The sequence below is a fragment of the Cebus imitator genome, unplaced genomic scaffold (assembly GCF_001604975.1).
Source record: "Cebus imitator isolate Cc_AM_T3 unplaced genomic scaffold, Cebus_imitator-1.0 Scaffold279, whole genome shotgun sequence".
Taxonomy (NCBI): Eukaryota; Metazoa; Chordata; class Mammalia; order Primates; family Cebidae; genus Cebus; species Cebus imitator.
In genome coordinates this window covers 5,116,488-5,132,449 of record NW_016107594.1, presented here as the reverse complement: position 1 = coordinate 5,132,449, position 15,962 = coordinate 5,116,488, and the positions used below count along the sequence as shown (strand labels likewise).

Below are 15,962 nucleotides of genomic sequence, written 5' to 3'. Positions count from 1 at the left end.
GAGCTTGAACATTTCCATATATTTGTTATCCATTTGATTTGTCTTGTTTTTGGTAAATTACTTAATGTGTTATTTGCTGGTTTTTTTTGGTGGCGGTTGGGGGTGTTAGTCTTTTTTCGTATTAGTTTCTTCTTAAAAGGAAATTAACCTTTTGAAGTTGTGCTTCTTTCCCCAAGTTCTAATTTGTCATATATTGTTATTGTAATTTAATTGTTAGATGTTATAACAATTCTCAGCTGTGCTACAGAATCACAGATACTTGTATAAATTGAGCAGTACTTGCTTGGGAAACATAACCATATTAATAGTGTAGGATTCCAGCTGTTCTACTGGGCTGGCGTATTTCCACATGCCATGGACACAGCTACCCGCACTGCCAGTGCATGGGTCACAGCCTTCTGCAGGTGCATTCAAGAGACAAGTTGTGGGAGCTGGGCAGGTAAGCAGGGATGGCTTACATTGCTGGGGAGAGATTGAAAGGTGAATAGAGGGTGTAAAGACAGAATAAAGACAATTTTGAGGCACTGATAAGTTATTTACAGAAGATCAGAAAACACCAAATGGAGATGAGCAGAGGAATCATAATTTTCCACATTGGAATGGTACTTTTGAATACAGTTTCTGTCAGAGGGCCTAGCAAAAGTAGGGATGCCACTCCTGTGAGATTAAACTACATTCTGATGCCTTCATTGCAATGAAGTTCTAATTCAGGACACCAAGAGCCTAAAGCCATACAGTAAGTTTCACATGCTCATTATCCCTGCTAAAAGGAATGCCGGACACTCTCAAGACAGAATTTCTAGTCATTCCTGGACCTGTTCCCAGTCCGTGCTGCTCACTCAAAGCTGTTGTCTGTTGACAACAGTTGCAACTGTTGCAACTTCCTTTTGCCTATTTTCAGAGTCAAAAAGTCACATTCCTCACCTAATCTATGAATATACACAAATCAGAAAGCCACCCAGCAGCTCTCAGGAGCAGACCTAGGTGTAGCTGTCATAGTTTACTGCATGATGTACAGCATCTGTGTATGTACTGTATGTGTGTACTATACAGGCTGTACACAAAATCTTGTCTACTTCATGGAAAAAATTTAATGATCTGTGAACAATTTTTGCCTTAAATGCTGCTTTTGAACCAAATTCTCATAAGATTTTTGTATACTGCGTCCTTGCTGAAATAATTTATCAGCTCTGTTAACACCTTTGTAGATTCCTTATGATCCTATGTACAAAATCATGTCATCTGCGAATAGACAGTTTCACTTCTTTATTCTTCTTTCTTGCCCCACTTTGCTGGCTAGAATCTCTAGTACAGTGTTGAATAGCAGTGCAAGAGCAAACATACTTGTCTTGTTCCTCATCTTAGGGGAAACTTTCGGTCTCACCATTAACTACGATGTTAACCCTGGGTTTCCCATAGATACCCGGTAGCAGGTTGGGGAAGTTCCCTTCTAAGTTGTTTTTATCATGAAAGGGTGATGGATTTTGTCAAATGCCTTTTCTGCATCTCTTGAAAAAGATGTGGTTTTTGGCCTTTGTAAGATCAATGTGCTGTTATTACATTGACTTCTATGTCTTGAACCAATCTTGCATTCTTGGGCCAAAGCCCACTAAGTCATGGTTTGTGATATCTTTTATACACAGCTGTTGGATTTGTTGTCCTGTAACAGCCCTCTGTATCTGCAGGGGATTGGTTCCAGGACCGCCTTCCCACCCACCTTGTGATCTTTTCCGTTTTGGTGTCAGTCTCATAGGATAAGCTTAGAAAATGTTCCCTCTTCTGTGTTTTCAAAGAGTTTATGAAGGTTTCTTGTTAATTCTTCTTTGAGAGAACTCCATATAAGATTTGAAGTAACTGAGAAGCTTCAGTTATCTTCCCTTTTGGAAATGTGTTTGTCTTATTACCCTTTAAGATAAGACCTTTTTTTCCAGAGATGTCTTTTAACACTTTTTTTCATTGTGAAGGCGTAACCTAATAGATAAATGGACTGTGAAACCTAGTCTCTTTTGCTTATCTCCAGAATTATCAAAAGGAAAGGGTGTTGCCCTCTGAAAATCACAATTTTAAAAGGCAGAAGTCAGCTTGGCTTGACTTTATTCTCCCTGTCTTCATTATGATGTGTGCATGTGCTAGACACCACTCACCTCCCTTTAGTCCCTATCTAGTGCGATATCAAATGCTACCCAACGGCAAAGCCAAGGGATTAGCAACAAGTAGGAGGAAAAACAAGGACCTGCATCCATGACCGACCAGCACCAGCCATTGGGGCCTCTGATGGCTGACACCAGCATCCACCCTGCTCTCAACCTCCCTGCATCCATGTCTATCCCAACACAGCTGCTGCTTCTGTCTTCACTCAAGCCCCACTCCTTGTCCTGTTGTCTCTGCATAGAGGAAGCAGACCCTCAACTTTGAAAAGCACTGTGCCCCACGTCCCGTGGGCTAAATTCTATCGAGCTAGTAGGAGCTGCCCAAGTGTAGCCTCTGCCTCCAAAATTCCAGCAGGAACTGCATTGCTGTCTGCCTAAAATTAGCCCTGGCTCACAGCATGAGACAGTGTGTTCTAGGTGGTGACGTGGCACCTGCATACGCACCCCTGGCAGTCCTCTCTAAACTCAGGCAGTGCACATGGCTGCTGTCACTGCCAGCCTCAGCATCCGTGAGATGAGGGAGTTGCTCCCCAGTGCACGTGCCTGGATACAGGCCACATGGATCTGCCATTGCTTTTCACAGGAGCGCCTAGAAAAGGCCGATAGCCCTCCCAGTTGTCCTTTTTGTCCTTGGTCCTCTCCCTTCCAATCCCCACTGGCTCAGATCCACAGAGTGACAAAGAAGAGAGATGCCCAGAGCATCAGCTGGAGTGGCAAGTGGGAGAAGGTGCTGCTGGTGCCACAGGGGTCTCGCGCCAGCTTTTGCACCATAACCAGGGTTCACTGAGGAGTAGGTTCCTTTGAAATGTTCTTGTTGTTATAAGGGCAAGCGAAAAAAAAATGAGGGCATCTATATCAAATAAGAGAGATACCTCAACTATCTCATTTTTGCATGGAAATTTCATTTTTATTTGATAATCATTTGAGAAACTTGCACAGATAAAGGCAAGTTGGTTTTATTATCTAACCTATGTAGTCAATTCTAATGTCATTTAAAAGAATTTAACTTGTGTTAAAATACACACAAAATTTACCATCTTATCCATTTTAGGTGTGCAGTTTAGTGGCATTAAATACATTCATATTGTGCACCCTTCTTTACTGTGTATCCCTAAGTTCAGGTTTACAAGATAAGCTTTTGTCATCGTGTAAAACTGAAGCTTTGTACCCATTAAACACCAACTCCCTATACCTATCCACCAGCCCCTGGCAGCCTCTGTTCTACTTTGTCTCTTTGAATTTGACTACTTTAGGGACCTTGTCTGAGTGGAATCAGAGGAGATTTGTTGTTTTGTGACTGGCTTATTTCACTCAGCATAATGTCCTCAAGGTTCATGCAAGTTGTAGCATGTGTCAGGATTTCTTTTAAAGGCTGATGACACTCTGTTCTATGGATAGACCACATTTCGTTTGTGCATTCATCTGTTGATGGACACTCGAGTTGCTTCCACCTTTTAGCTATTGTGAATATTGCTGCTGTAAACATGGGTGTGCAAATATCTGAATCTCTGCTTTCAATCATATGGCAATTCTATGTTTAATTTCTTAGGGAACTGCTATAACTGTTTTCCATGGTGGGTGCACCATTTTACATTCCCACTGAAGGCTCCAATTTCTCCACATCTTTGTCAACAACACCTATTTTAATAATTGCCATCCTATTGAGTATGAAGTGCTATCCTACTGTGATTTTTATATGCATTTCCCTGATGACTAGTGATGTTGATTATCTTTGTTTGTTGGCCATGTATATGTCTTTTGGAGAAATGTCTGTTCACGCCCTTTTTCCATTTTTCAGTCGGGTGTGCATTTTTATTGTTGAGTTCTAAGAGGTCTTTATATGTTTTGGGTATTCACCCCTATCATATATGTCATTTGCAAATACTTTATCCCAGTCCATGGACTGGTCGCACTCTGTTTTGTCCTTTGATGCACAGTTGTTTCTCTCTTTTAGTTAGCTGTGGCTATGGTGTCATATCTAAGAAATTATTTCCAAATCCATTGTTAAAATTTTATGTTGGCCGGGCGCGGTGGCTCAAGCCTGTAATCCCAGCACTTTGGGAGGCCGAGGCGGGTGGATCACGAGGTCAAGAGAGCGAGACCATCCTGGTCAACATGGTGAAACCCCGTCTCTACTAAAAACTATAGAAAATTAGCTGGGCATGGTGGCACATGCCTGTAATCCCAGCTACTCAGGAGGCTGAGGCAGGAGAATTGCCTGAACCCAGGAGGCGGAGGTTGCGGTGAGCCGAGATCGCGCCATTGCACTCCAGCCTGGGTAACAAGAGCGAAACTCCATCTCAAAAAAAAAACTTTTATGTTTTTCCTAAATGTTTTAGTTTTAGCTCTTAGTTTAGGCCTTTGATCCATTTTAACTTTTACATATGGTGTGAGGTAGATCCAACTTGATGTGGAAGACCAGCTGTCTAGCAACATTTGTTGAAAAGACTGTTCTTTCTCCCTTGAATGGTCTTGGCACTGTCAAAAATCATTTTACCCGTAAGTGGAAGGGTTTATTTGGGGATTTGCTATTCTGTTCTATTGGTCTATATGATTGTCTTTGTTTCAGTACAACACCATTTTGATTATTGCAGGTAGCTTTGTCATAAGTTTTGAAATAAGGATGTGAGAGCCCCTACTTTGTTCCCTTTCAAGATTGTTTTGGTTGTGTGAGGTCTCTGGAGATATCCTGAGTTTCAGGATGGATTGTTCTATTTCTGCAAAAAAAGAAAAAAAAAAAAAACGCCACTGGAATATTTTGATAGGAATTGCATGAAATCTGTAGATCGCTTTGAACTGTGGACATCTTAACTATATTAAGGCTTCCAATTCACAAACATAGATTGCTTTCTATTTATTTGTGTTGACTTTACTTTCTTTCAGCAATGGTTTATTGGTTTTCAGTGTACAAGTTTTTTACCTCCTTAAGTTTATTCCTAACTACTTCGTTTATTTTGTTACTATTATAAATGGAATTTTCTTAACTTCCTTTTGAGATTGCTTGTTATTGTGTAGAAATATCATGGATTTGTTATGTTGATTTTGTAACCTACAATGTTACTGAAATTGTTTATTCAGGTTTTTTGTATATGTATGAACTCTAAGATTTTCTACATATAAGATCATGTCATCTGAAAACAGATAATTTTGCTTCTTCCTTTCCAGTTTGGATGCCTTTTATTTCTTTTTCTTGCCTATTTGCTCTGCTAAACCTCCAGTACTGTGTTGAATAGAAGTGGTAAGATGTGGTATTTATGTCTTGTTCTTGATTTTAAAATATGTGCTTTCAGTCTTATTGAATATGATATTTACTGGGATTTTCATATGGCCTCTACTATGTTGAGGTAGTTTCCTTCTATTCCCAGTTGAGAGTTTTTATCATGAAAGGGCATGAGACTGTGTGAAACGTTTTTTCTGCATTAATTGGGATCATATGTTTTTCTCCTTCATTCTGTTAATATAATGTGTATTACATTTATTGACTTGAGCATGTTGAAACTTCTTTGTATCCCAGCTATAAATCTCACTTGGCCATGATGTGTAATCCTTTCAATGTGCCATTGAATCCTGCTGGCCAGTATTTTATTGAATGTCGGTAACAAAAATCTTGATTAGGAATACTGGTATGTGGTGTTCTTTTCTTGTCTGGTTTTGGTATCAGAATAACGCCAGCCTCATAGAATGCATTTGGAAGTGTGCTTTTCTCTGCCTCAGTTTTTTGGAAGTGTTTGAGGAGAATTGATATAATTCTTCAAATGTTTGGTAGAATTCTACAGTGAAGCCATATGGCCCTGGTGTTTTCTTTGTTGGGAGGTTTTTCATTACTAATTCAGTTTCTTGACTACCACAGGTCTCTTCAGATTTTCCATTTCTTCATGATTCAATCGTGATAGGTTGTGTGTTTCTAAGAATTTGTCCAACTCATCTAGGTTATGCAATTCATTGATACACAATTGCTCATAGTACCCTTAATACCTTTTATTTCTGTAAAATCAGTTGTAACGTCCCCTCCTTCTGGTTTTATTTTTCTTAGTCACACTAGCAAGAAGTTTGTCAGTGTGGGTTGACCCAGCAAACTCTTGGTTTCATTTATTTTTCTCTCTTGCTTTGCTGTTGTCTATTTTGTCTCTGACCTAATTTCCTCCATTCTGCTGGTTTTGGGTTGTTAGCTCTTTCTTTTGTAGTTATTTCAGGTGTAAATTTAGGGTTGACTTGAGATCTTAATTTTTTAAGTATGTACAGTTATAAATTTCCCTACCATTGCTTTCACTGTATCTTTTTGTATGTTAGGTTTAAATTTTCATTTATCTCAAGATATTTTCTAATTTCTCTGTTAATCCACTGGCTGAGAGTATTGTTTAATTTTCACATAATTGTGTACTTTTTGTTTTTTCTTCTGTTACTGATTTTTAGTTTCATCCCACTGTGGCCAGAAAAGATAATTTTTATTTTTTCAGTCTTTTGAGGTCTAACATGCTGTCTATCCTAGAGAAAGGTCCATTTGCACTTGAGAAAAATGTGTGTACTGCTGTTGTTTGGTGGAGTGTTCTGTATATGTCTGTCAGGTCCAGTTGGTACGACACTGTTCAAGTTTTGTCTTATGACTGATCCTCTGGTTGTCCTGTCCATTACTGCGAGTGGGCTATTGAAGTCTCCTACTCTTACTATAGAACTATCCGTTTCTTCCTTCAATTTTGTTTCATGTATTTTGGGGTTCTGATGTTTTGTGCATATATATTCCATCTTCTTGGTGAGTTTTCAACTTTTAAATGTCAGCAGCATGAAGATGAAATTATAGGACGTCTGGAATTTCCTTTGAATCCATGGGGCTGGGAGTAAGTATAGATGAAACAAGATTGGCTGGGAATTTGAGGCTGCAAGGATAGGTACACATCAGGATGTAGAGCAGGGCACAACACTTTTTCTGTAAAGGAGCAGATGGTAAATATAGTTGGCTTTTCCAGCCATGTCTTGCCACTTTGCAGTAGTAGCATGAAGCAGCCACCAGGGAGCCACACACCAGTATGTGTGGCTGTGTTCCAGTCAAACTCTATGGACACTGAAGTCTGAATTTCACATGTTTTTCATATGTCATTAAATACTACCCTTTTACATTTTTTCACCATTGAAAAATCTAAAAATCATCCTTAACATATGGGCTGTGCAAAAACAGGTGGTGGTCCAAATTTGGCCTGTAGGCTATAGCTTGCCAACCCAATTTACACTTGTCTTTTTTGTATCTATTTGGTATTTTCCATTAAAAGTTTATAAACGTTACTTTTTGTACTTGTTACTGTTTTATTGTAAAAATAATGTGTTTTCATTGTAGAAAGTTTTTTAAAAAGGCAAAATACGCAAAAATGTTACCTATGAATTATGAGAATTACTTCAAGGTAATTATTTTGAAATGTCTTTCCAACATTTTGTCTTATATTGCTTTTTAAGATGCATAACATGATCCCAAATAAACAGTTAAATATTAGGACACATACCACCCTCCTTTCTCCTTTTGTCCAGAAACTCACCCGTGTGGAGCTGCATCTCCCAGGAAAGGAGACTCCAGAGGGAACTGCCTTCTTGCAGTTCTCTAGCCTCTATTCTCAAGGGAAAGATGTGTATCTTCATGATGAGCCTTGGAAAATTCTTACCATTTCCTTCTGTCTTAAATAGCACCAGTTTTAGTTTTAAAGTCTCCAAGGAGAAGAGATTTCTTAAACCCTGGTTTCCAAAGAATAAAAAAATTGCTTCTCAAAACTTAAAGCAAATGGTATTTTCCATCACCCCATCCCATCCAGATTTGTTCAGCTTCCTTGAAAATAATTTATGTAAATTTAATTTTTAAAATCATATTTTCCTAAAATTCTAAACAGATATAATGCCAAAGGGATCAATATCATCACTTGTTGTGAAAGCTAAAATTCTACTAAACCTTTATCAGTAAGTGAAAATATCTTTGCAACTCTGAAAAAACATGCTGAGACATTAATTTCTAAATACTTAAATGGGGGCAGGTGCAGTCACTCACACCTGTAATCCCAGCACTTGGGGAGGCCAAGGCCAGAGGATTGCTTGAGGCCAGGAGTTTAAGAGCAGCTTAGGCAATATAGCAAGATCTCATCTCTAAACACACACAAAAAATTAGACAGGCATGGTGGCATACCTATAGTCCCAGCTCCCAGAGGTGGAAGCTGCAGTGAGCTCTGATCGTGCCACACTGTACTCCTGACTGGGCAACGGTGTAAGACCCTGTCTCAAAAAATATATAAATATTTAAATGTCTCCACCCAAATTGATAGGCTTATAGTACAAGGAGGTCACTGTTACTGATGGACATACTTGAAAGAGATGAAACCACTCACAGACACTGGTAAGAGAACAGTTGGTCACCAAAAGACAAAGATGCCAGCATGATGATGATGATAACCTTCAAACATAATCAGAAACCTGGTGGATGGAGATTTGCCAAGAAATGGCAGGTTTTGGAGATATAGTAACCAAAACCTAGAGAATGGTGTGGGGAGTCTGAAATACCTCGTAAAGGTAACAAGCCCTTCGGTGGTGATGAAGCCAGCCTTTGAGTCCGAGAAAGGCACAGAAGAAACCCGCATGTTCCCAAGGCACACGTGCCAGGAGAAAACAAGCCCACCAGCAGGAGGCCGGCCGGTAATACTCAAGTAACACTCACCTGCTGGTGAGAGGAGACAAAGCCCTAGCCGCATCAACCCCGGCTCAGGACTGCCCATGCACCCCCCGACAGGCTCAGCGTCATTCATGCTCCTTATCTGTTAACCCCTTCCCCAAACCCTGCTCTTCCAGCTGATGGCACACACACTGTGCCACACGTGTGGCAGAAAGGATAGCCACGCGTTTGGAAAGCTGGAGGTTCAGTCGCTCCCCAATTACTGTTTTCCCTCTAAAAACTTAAAGTGTCACATTTCAAAACACCAGCTTATTTAGTAAACCAGTTTTTCTGTACATAGACAAGCGCTTCTCTGGGGTCCCTATGTCTACACAGAGTTGGTCACTGCAGTGGACTCTGATCTACCTTAGAGATGGCTGGTACAAGTTTACCAGCTGTCAACCTTAAAAGAAGAGGCTTAGAAAATATGGGGAAGGCTCAAGTGCATCCGAGCACACAACTTCACAACGGCCACCAGGGGGACGGGCTCCACACAAACAGGGTCAGTGTTCCCCAGTGGGAAAGTTAAGGCATCGCTCCTACAGGGAGGGGCTGAGATGTCAATATGTGTGCCACAGTGATTTGGCCCATTACAATGGCTGCATTCTGCAAAGTGAGGGAGCAGTGATCGCAGGGTCCTTGTCTCTGGTGCATTTGGTCGTTTATAGGGAAAGAAAGGCAAAGGTGGCCGCTGCATACTTTATGACTGCAGGTGCATAGCTGCATCCCTTCCAAGAGTCAATGTTTTGAATGCTTTTTAAAATTTCAGTTTCAGTTGGCACAGGTGCAGGTTTGCTGCATGGCTGTGTTGCATGATGTGGTGTTTGGGCTACCTTTGAACTCATCACCCAAACAGTGAAGGTAGCTTTTCAACCATTGTCCCCTCCCCCTCCTTCCCGCCTCCCTTTTGGAGACTCCAGAGTAAAATTCCACTGACTTTAAGTTTGAATTGTATTAAGTTTGACTTACTCAGTTTCATACAGCTTTATAACCAAAGGCCACACAGTCATGCCACCTCTTAGGAAAAAGCAAGGCGTTCTGTGGATCTTAGCTCTTATGTGAGCGATGTGTACTCATGCAGACTTCAAGCTCGCCTCTCCCTCCTCCTCAATTCAGGAACCAGCGAGGGGAAGGTGATGGGCTGTGACGTAGGTCACACTCACAGGATCCCTGTAGCGTGGAAACAAAACTGTCTTTTGATCTCTAGGTGGTTAGGCTGTTTCTAATTCCCATGGAAATTTTTTTACTAGTGCCTACCATAAAGCTACTTACATTTGTGTTGAGGGAGATCAAATGGCCTCAGCTGCATTTTCATTGCTGTGACCTCTTTTCTGGACCTGAGAGGGAATATGGCAGGTACCTGCCCTGGCTCTCTGTCCGCAGAAGAGGTGCCAGGACACAGCTCTGGAGAACATGAAAAGGGCACAACTGAGAAATGCTTAAGGAATACAGGGAGCCAGATTAAGGATCCAGTTGTTACCACCTGAGCCTAATGTTACCACTGATCATGGATGTCAGACACTACGTGGCCCTGCTGTGCACAGGGGCCCAGGAGCTACCCTGAAAGAAAGCAGCAGCTTGGATGAACCGAGCTTTAGATCCAACTTCTTCCTTGCAGTAAGTGCACAGGATGCAGGAGTGAATTAAACACCTCAAACAAACAACAGTGTGTTCAGGAAAAGCTGGGAGGGAAGGGACACAGGGGCTCCTGCTTCCAATATCGAAAGATTTCAGAGACAGAACCACCACATATGATACATGATCATGGATTGGCAGAGAGAAAAGCAGCTAAAAGGTGTGGGAACGTGTGTGTGTGTGTGTGTGTTAGATATAGGAAATTAATTTTGTTAAGTGTGTCTCTTCAGAAATACATGTTGAAGTACTTGGGGGTGATATGGTGTCTAGTTTACTTTTAGATGGTCAGATATGTATGCACACAAAGCAATTAAGACAATTATTGAATCTCAGTAGCTGCGTTTATGGGTGTCCGTTGTACTAAATGCTTTTGCGTAGATTTTTTTTTCATCATTAAAAAAAACACTTAAAAACTGAAATACTTGTCAATCCCCCACCCCGAAAAAACCAAATTGAAATACACCTGGTTATGAGAATTAACCACTATTTAGAGGATTAAGTGTGATTTGTTTGTCATCCTTCGCCCCACTGGCCTCAGGAATTGAAAACACTTTAAAGGGAGAAAAACTGTGACCACGAGCCTGCACCCTATCTCCTCCTGTCTGCTTCTTGTGTCAGAGCCACTGAGGGAAAAATCACTATTTAAATTTTCACAACGGCTAGGTGCTGTGGCCTACACCTGTAATCCCAGCACTTCAGGAGACTGAGGCAGGAGGATCACTTGAGCCCAGGAGTTGGAGGTTATACTGAGCCCTGACCATGCCACTGCATTTCAGCCTGGGTGACAGCAAGACCCTGCCTCTAAAACACATTTTTTAATGAAAACAAAAAGTAAATTGTCACACATTCCTAAGATGCATTAGGCTTTGCGGAGAGATGGCCTTTCTTGTTCACCATTGAGCTTAGCATTTCCTGCTGTTAAAATTAGAATAACCTTTATTCAGGATGTGCTCCTCCGAGATGAAACGGATGTCAGATTCTGGGAGCCAGAGGAACACACTGCGACGCACTTCCAGACTCAGAGGAAGAGTGAGCAGGCACATGGACTCTTAGGAAGACGTCCAGGGCCAGGGGACAATCATTGTGTGTTCACCATCAGCTCTGATAGCCCAGCTTGAAGCTTCCTTCTAAAGACAGAGACTGAGCAGAGACCCCATGTGTCCTGGGTCCCCAAGGGATAAAAGCAGAATGTGCAGGAACCTGTGCAAATGAACCCATGACCCTGGACAGCTAGCAGACCTTAAAAACGAATTCCAGATACAAGCCTGTATTCTTAAACATCTGCCTAAGGCTGCCGTGGATCAAATTCTGAAAGATACCTTGTTGCCCTAGAATGTCTCCCAAAACTCAGTAAGCCACTAGTCTCCCGACTCTGTCCAGAGACTTGGCTCCCACCTCCCCCAATTACATTCCCTTTTTCCATCAAATCCATGCTCCACACAAAGAGGAGAATAGCACCTAATTCTGATTCACAAAAACATCTACCCATGGGCTGGTGTCCTGCAGGGCCCAGCCTTGGCCTTAAGAGAAGGCCAGGGTTGGGGGTATGACACCAGCCGCCCTCAAGAGCTGTGTCTCACCTCACACAACCTCCCCAGTGCATACTTCGGATGAGGTAGAAATGCCACTAGCCCTACTTCCTGTTGACATGGGGACAATGATCCCCTCTAGGGTTCAGAACCAGGATTTAGACCCAGAAGTGGACTTAATGGCCTCAAGGGAGAAAAAGCAAGAGCAGAGCAGAAAATGAACAGGAAGGGACCACAATGGACAGTGAGTCACAGAAGAGGGCCTGTTTCAGAAGAAAGCAGCAGTCTCTTCGGAGTGGCACGCAAGTGAGAGGAGCTGTGGGTCAGGGCACCAAGGAGCCAGCCAGGCAAGCAGGGCCCTTGGTGGCACAGGTGCCCCAGGATCTGCAGGAGGATTCAGTGAAAGTGCATGCCCAGAAGCTGCAGGTGAGCCTGCCAAGAACACCTCCCACGTTGAGTTGCCCACACTCCCCAGGCTCGGCCCCTTGCTGGGCTGCCTGACAGTTCCAGCCCTGCAGCCCCTCCTCACAGGGCCATGGGCCTCCCACCTTTCCCATCTCTGTCCTCACCCACTAGCTTCCTCAGCAAGTAATTCTTTAAAGTGAACCCATTTAAAGAATATTAAGTATGTTATAGATGGCACTCATGTGACAAAAATGAAAATTCCAACAAACAACCACCACTCCCCTAGACTTTTCTCATGTAAATGGAAGGGCGTTTCAGAACCTCAGTGGCACATACTGCCAGGGCCGGCCTCCTCCCATCTGCTCTCTGGGCACAGTGCTCAGCCCTGGGAGGAGCCAGTGCAGCTGTCACGCAGGCATCTCCTGTAGGCGTCTCACGAGGGTGGCTGTCGTGCAGGCGTCTCACAAGACTGGCTGTCATGTGGTGGCTGCAGAGGAAGCAGTCATGGTATCGGACTGGGAGGCAGCAGGCATGGGACCCAAAGGTAGTCACTGTCACCTGGGCCTACAAACCCTGGGGACCATGTCCCAATGGAAGCATCACCCTGGGCCACGACCCTGAAACACTAGAGCAGATTTGAGAAGATGCTTTCACGTAGACTGGAGGGAGACAAAAGTAGCTTCCTGGCACTTGGGTGGTAGGTGGCTGGGGCTGCATGTGGAGCTGGGAAGCTGGCCTGAAGGCTGATAGCTCCTCTACCGAGAGCACCCCAGACCCCGACCTCAGCAGCATGCAAGGGTTGGGGAGGAAATGCCTTTAAGGTGATTGTTTTAAGTATTTAATAGAAGGTACTGCAGTCGGGCCAGGCTGAGGCCAGGCCCACAAGTGGATCCTGCAACAGAGCACAGCTAAGATCAGTAGAGGCCCAAAGTAGCGAGTTGCCCAGGCCACACTCGTGTTGCTGGCACAGGCCACGGCCTCCTAAGACAGTACTCTGGCCACCACACACCTTATGAGGGATGCCATCCACCCGGCCAGGGGAGGCCCAGACTTGACACAGAGGCCCCAGAACCACACAGCACCAACCCCCATCAGGGCCTGGCAGCTTCCAAACAAGCTCAAGGCTCAACAGCTGTCTGCCTTGGTGCAAAGATCCAAACTTCAGCATCTGACCCCAAAACCCACACCAGAGGGGGACCTTGCGGAAGGTCATAGTGGGAGGGGGGAGGTGGTGCCTTCCAGAAGGGAGCCCTGACACTCTCATAATGGCTCAGACCTGGCGCAGGCATAGCCCTCTCGTGCTCAGACCCTGGGGAGGTGGCCTTGGCCTCTAACCTGCCGGTCCTGAGCAGGCTGTCCCTGATGGTCTGTGTGAGCTTCTCTGCCCCTATGATACTTGGCCTCATTCCTGGGAAATGCTGCATAAATACCCACAACTGAATGAAGGTTGCCCTGTTCCTCCTCACCTCAGCCTGTAGTCTCTCTTCATCATCTGGTGTCATTCCACCTGCAACAGAACAAACTCATTCCTGGAATTCAAGAGCGGGACTCTTGGACCTCACTGAGCATCTATAACGGGCACAGCAATGCCAGCCTTGCAGGACTGTGCTAGGGTCCCAGAGGGAGGCAAGGGCATAGCATGAGGGTCTGACAGGGTTGGCACAGATAGGTGATGGAACCTGCTGGGGCCCAGCAGGGCAAGGCCATAGGCTGGTGTTGCTGCTCTAAGACCTTCCACCTGTCCCCTCCCTAAAAAGCAATGGGAGCTCAGGCAGACGTGGCCTGAGCTCATCCCACCTGACCGCAGCAGCGGCAGCCAAGCCTCCTCCAAAGTCAACAGGAACAGGTGGGCAGCATGGTCAGATGGCCCTGCCACTTGTCACTGTTTAAAAATTGGGTTACTGGGGGATCGATCCAAGATGGCCATTTAGGAAAAGCTCAGGATTGCAACTCCCAGTGAAAGCGCAGAGGGTGAGTGGATGCCGCATTTTTATTGCCCACAGACTAGGAAATTCCCAGGGGGAGAAGCCCTACGGGTCGCCAGTGCAGCTGTGTCGGCCAGCGCGGCTGTGTTGGCCGGCCTGGCTGCTTTGCCCCGTGCGGCTGCTTTGTCAGCGCCCTGGCGCAGCGGTTCTCCGTACAAAATACGCTGGTCTGGGTGCCCTTCTGGCTGGCAATTGGAGGCACGGAAAGTCACCCACTCATCTGTTTAAAAAGGGGATGGAACAGGGAACCAGGACAGTAGATTCCAGGGCAAAAAAAGCGCCAGGAATCTCAGTGCCGCTGTTTAAGCCAGCACAGTGAGTTGCCGCACAGGAAAACACACAGATTCCGGCGCCTCTTAAACAGGCAACTGGAACACCAACTTTAAAAAAAAAAAAAAGGCTCTGAGGCAGGGAGCCAGGCGATCAGGCTCATCTGGTCCCACCCCTACAAAAGAACAACAATCAGAAACTCTCTGGATTGAGAGCTTCACAGCAAGTGCAGCTGAACCCAGGATGGTCCAGCTCTGTGGGGGAGGGACATCCGCCATTACCGAGGCACTCCAACACTCTGGAGGTAGTCAGCCAATGCTGAGGCAGCCCACAGTTGCCAAGGCAACCCGCCATTACATAGAGAGTCTGCCAATACAGAGGTGGGCTACCATTGCCAAGGCAGTTGAAACTACATCCATATAAACAGGACTTCAGGGAAGTTCACTTGGCAGCTGGGCGGAGCCCACAGCAGCCCAGCAAAGCCTCTACAGGCAGACAGTGACTAGGCTGCCTCCTTGCTGGGCATGGCAGATCTGAAGGAAAAAAAAAACAAGGCAGCAGCACAACGGAAGCTCATAAATAAAGCCCTAACTCCCTGGGACAGAGCACCTGGGAACAAAAAGCGGTTAATGAGTTCTGCTGCAGCAGACCTGAACATACCTGCCCAGCAGCTCTGAATGAACAACGGAGCTCACAGCTCAGCATTTCAGCTCCTACAAAGAACAGACTGTCTCCTCAAGCAGCTCTCTACCCCTGCATATCCAAGGAGCCACCTGATAAAGGAGAGATCAGACAGACACTTGGCGGCTATCCTTCTGGGACAAAGTTAGCAGAAGAAGAAAACTGGTAGCAACCCTTACTGTTCAGCAGCTGCTGCAAGTGATCCCCAGGCAAGCAGGGTCTGGAGTGAACCTCAGCAGGCCTACAGCAGAGGGGCCACACTGTCAGAAGGAAAACCAAGAAACAGAAATACCCTCATCATCAACAAACAGAACATCCACTCAGAGACCCAATCTGAAAGCCAGCAACTACAAAGACGACAGGTGGATAAATCCATAAAGATGGGAAGAAACCAGCGCAAAAAGGATGAAAACACCAGACACCAAAACACCTCTCCTCCAAGGGATCACAACTCCTCACCAACAACGGAACAAGGTTGGATGGAGAACGAGTGTGATGAAATGACAGAATCAGACTTCAGAACGTAGGTAGTAAGAAACTTCTATGAACTAAAAGAACATGTTCTAACCCAATGCAAAGAAACTAAGAACCTTGAAAAAAGATTTGACGAAATGATGACGAGAATGGA

General features: G+C 44.5%; 1 long non-coding RNA gene across 1 annotated transcript; it reads right to left on the bottom strand.

Annotated features, from left to right (window-relative positions):
- Positions 1–7,491: 7,491 nt before the first annotated feature.
- Positions 7,492–12,509, bottom strand: LOC119467312. Its single transcript, XR_005195850.1, has 2 exons — positions 10,102–12,509; positions 7,492–9,999 (listed from the first exon to the last, which is right to left on the bottom strand). It is a non-coding gene; the product is annotated as an uncharacterized LOC119467312 (long non-coding RNA).
- Positions 12,510–15,962: the final 3,453 nt, after the last annotated feature.